The sequence below is a fragment of the Maniola jurtina genome, chromosome 14, assembly GCF_905333055.1.
Source record: "Maniola jurtina chromosome 14, ilManJurt1.1, whole genome shotgun sequence".
NCBI lineage: Eukaryota > Metazoa > Arthropoda > Insecta > Lepidoptera > Nymphalidae > Maniola > Maniola jurtina.
Window position 1 is genome coordinate 5,786,778 of NC_060042.1, and position 4,682 is coordinate 5,791,459.

Sequence of the window (4,682 nt, forward strand, 5' to 3'; positions counted from 1 at the left end):
ATGTATGTGTGTATGTTTGTATCCACATTCTATGTGTTCCACCGTAGCGCCTACGCCGAACTACTGGACCGATTTTGATGGATGAGGTGTCAATCGATTTGTCGTAAAAGTGTCGTAATCACACTAATATTATAAAGGAGAAAGTTTGTATGTGTGTGTGTGTGTGTGTGTGTGTGTGTATGTTTGTTACTCTTTCACGCAAAAACTACTGGACGGATTGGGCTGAAATTTAGAATGGAGATAGATTATACCCTGGATTAGCACATAGGCTACTTTTTATCCCGGAAAATCAAAGAGTTCCCACGGGAATTTTAAAAAACCTATATCCACGCGAACGAAGTCGCGGGTATCAGCTAGTATGTAATAAAAAATTGACCTAACGGATGCTACATGAAAAAAGTGGGGGTCTCCAAAAAGTTTTTTTTGCTATTGTATCGAGTGGGGTGTCAAATGAAAGAGGAGAAAATTCTGAGTTCATAAATATAAATTTACTACAACATTAAAATATACCAAGCGACAGAAAAACTATTTTACTATAATATTTCAGCGTTTATTAAGACGATCGCAGTCGGGTTTTAGTTTTAACTTTGTCTGTAGGATCTATTATCATCTTATGGTAGTTATACCATGCCTGTGTAACTAGGCGATAATGATGGAAATTCTGTCGGAGGCACAGCCCGGCTGGAGCCTCGGGCGGCGTAGTTTCAGCGTAGGCCCGCTACGCCGCCTACGTCGTGCCGTAGCCAGCTGTAGCCCTAGTACATTCATTATTTTTCAGTGCGACAACACTTTCTCGTAACTTAATGATAAAAGGTTATCATTAGATTCAACTGTAAAAAAAAATTAATTTCTTCCATCCCAGCGATTCAGGCTGTGCGTTGATAGACTAGTCAGTCAGTCAGTCAAGTTTAATTCTTGTACATAGATATAGAAGACTGTTATTATCCGTAAATATTTGCTCCCGGATAGGACACGCTCCCTATCTAAAATAAATCCACCCTTATAATAATGCAGACTATATTTTAACATCAATCTTTATGTCACAGTCAAAGGCTTGTGTACCTACTTACATCTGCAGGATGTGGTCCCAGTTAACTTCAAAAAGAATTGAAGCTTGCATTTTTATTAAGTTCTTGCTCGCGACTTCGTACTCGTTGATTATACAACAGTTAGCATTACCTGCAAATACTAAGTGCAAACCTTCCTCGTAAAACGTTTTAAATGATAGATAAACACTATACTGAAAACCTTTGATGTTCAAAAGTAATGAATATACAGGAAAACGTGGAATACAACCTTTTTTATACTAGATCTTTTACAGTGTCATATTAGTACGGTCCTTAAAAATATGGTTGTAGATTTGTAGATATCACACTAATATTATAAAGGCGAAAGTTTGTATGTGTGTGTGTGTGTGTGTGTGTGTATGTTTGTTACTCCTTCACGCAAAAACTACTGGACGGATTTGGCTGAAATTCGGAGTGGAGATAGATAATATCCTGAATTAGCACATAGGCTACTTTTTATCCCGGAAAACCACAGAGTTCCCACGGGATTTCGAAAAACCTAAATTCACGCGGACGAAGTCGCGGGTGTCAGCTAGTTTTCTATAACATCGTGTTTTTAAATTCTGCGCAGCCTGAATTATTTTGGGTTTTCATTTTTGTCTGCAAGCACTCATTTACAGTGGGGCTTTGTTCCTGAAACAGCGCATTTGGATACAAATGCAACAGTTGGAAAGCATTCATTTGATTACATGGGATTTTTGCCGAAAACCCGAATTGCTTTTTCGCTGTTCTATGAAAACAGAAAAGGAGCATAAACAATAAAAGTGGGTCATGTACTCTAGTATGTTCGAGTATGCAGATTGATTGCCACCATTTTGTGAGTCGATAACTTGCCAACGCAACCAAAAGCCTCAATAAGTTTATAAACAACCGGAATCAGGGATAATAATATGTAATGTAATGCCAAGCAAGAGCATAATATAGGTAGTAGTATATTATTTAAGTTTGAATAATATCTAACCAGTACAACTAGAAACATTGAATCACGCTCATTGAGATAAATTTGTTGAGTTTGTCTCAATGACCGGAATTCTAGACTTAGATTAGTTTTCAAGGGTTCTCACCATAATCAACAGTCCTTCCTCGATAAACAGTATGCATTTCGATTTTTCCCATCACATTCCAAGACAGTTAAAAGCCTGGGAAAAAAACACGTGACAGAAACTGCACCACAAGACAATGAACGCATATGCATGGATGATTTGTTTTGACCTTGTTTTGACGTAGATTTTTTGGTACTGTTGCGTACGGAAAATTATAAAAACCCCATACTGAATAACTACAAAACTGACTTTTGTAATTATACGGATGAGAGAACTATTCTGTATATGAAATATTTTTTTTTGGATTGAATGGATAATTATTTAAAAAAATATAGGTATATATTATATAATAAGCTCAAGGTTTTCATCAAATCAAATTCACCTTATGTAGGTGAAGGCAGTCTTGTTTAAGTTCAGAAGTTCGAAGTTCTAAGCGAATGCCAACTCTAGATAGTTACACCAATTTTATTGCATACGTATAAGTTTTACTGTTGCCCGTATATTCTCCAAATTAAGTAGTCATTTATGTTTATTAAGTATACTTAAAGATACCTACTCATATAGTAAGATGAAGGTAGTATCTATAATTTTATTATTAAAACTAGCTGATGCCCGCAGCTTCACCCGCGTGGATTGGTCAGATCCCCTGCAGCATCAGGATTGAGGAGTTGGACTCCAAATTTTTTATGAAACAATGTCGCAAAGTTCCTCTATCGATTAAAAAAGAAATGACGCAAATTGGTTCAGAAATCTCGGAGATTTCGGTGTACATAGGTAGAAAAACACAACTCCCTTTTTGAAAGTCGGTTAAAAAAGTAGCCTATTTTACTCCCTGGTCAATTCTCTACTTGTCTGTGAAAATCCCGTCAAAATCGGTTCAGCCGTTCCCAAGATTAGCCTTTTCAAACAGACAGACAGACAGACAGATAGACAGACAGACAGACAGACAGACAGACAGACTAAAATTTTAAAAACGTGTGATTCAGTGTTGGTATCGTTCAAATAACCATATGAGCTTAATATGAGGTAGTTATTTCGAAATTACAGACAGACACTCCAATTTTATTTATTAGTATATAGATTGATTCATAATTTTGTTTTTCTTTAAAACTTTTTATTTTGGTTTTCATTAACCTTTATATTATTAGATAATTATGTAGTATGGTTATTAAATAAAAAAATATTGGAAGTTTTTTTATTTTTCACTTATTGTGCGAACTTTTTTATTAGCTGTTGTACGTAAGGGCTATTGTAGCTTGGAGTACAAAAAATCAACTTGCTAGCATCTCAATTTCACCACTGTTTTATTCGAATGAAGTTGAGAGCCCCTGCTTGTCCATTATAAATATTCACACCATAAATTCAATATGCCAGCTACGTGACAACGCAAACAGTCAGCTGTGACGAACAGACGAGCCGTCAACCGAAAATCCCATATTGAATGACTATAAAACAGACTGTTGCGTTTATATGGTTGAGAGAACCATTTTGTGTATGAATTGGACATTTGAAATTTTCCCCAAAAAAGAAAATGTAAAATAGCAGCCCATTGGAATATTTTTACGTGGGATAAGTACCTATTTTTAATAATATAAAAAATGTTAAAGTTGTCTGTTTGTTTCTCATATTACGGTTCATCGGTTTGACAAAATTTGGCACGTACTTGCGTAACTAAACGTATTTCTTTTCAAAATCTTTCATTAAGTATTATATGTATGCCATAGAGAAAAAATAGCTGTTCCGCCTCTTTCCTACAAGAGCCTCTGGTAACGGATATAGGATATACCTACTTTTATTCCGAGAAGACAAAGAGTTCTCACGGGATTGTTTGAAACTTAATCCAAGCAAACGCAGTCTCGGGCAAATGTTTGCGCTTAAATTGATGCCATACAAAATATAAAAGCCGTAAAACTTTTGTCAGTATAAAGTACTTCGTTTTGTGTTATAAAGTGGTACTTCATTAAAATCATAATCTAGCCTCAAGGCTCCATAATAAGCACAAATTTTTAGCTTGAATGTTGTAAAACCTTCTTGCAAAAGTTAAGCTGATAATTTCTTGGAAGCTGCCTTTTTAGTCTGTATTAGAAGAACGAACGCGGCATTTTTGGTATCAATTTCATAGGTTGTTTTTGTAATCTAGAAATATTTTTTTAATTAGATGACGACTTTTTAAGTGACGTTCGTTGCCTTAACAGCAATCTTAACTTCTGGTTAGTGACAATGCTATTTAAGCAGGCTTTTTAAAAGGGTTGGTATTAAAATTTAATTAAACCCATACTGGTAATAATCAGCATTTGAAAGGCTGGTAGGTAAAATATACTGGTGGTATATAGGTAAACATGTACATGAAGACACAATTGATTATTAATATGTATTATTGTATTTTATTCTATATTTTTAAGAAAAAATATGGTGACATTTTATCATAAAAAATATTTTGAATTACTGGATTGACGTATAATGTATATTATCAAGAATAAATGACTATGACTATGACTACAATATGCCTGAGATTCTCCATAATGTTCTCGAAGTTATGTGAAGTCTACATATCCGCACTTGGCCAGCGTGG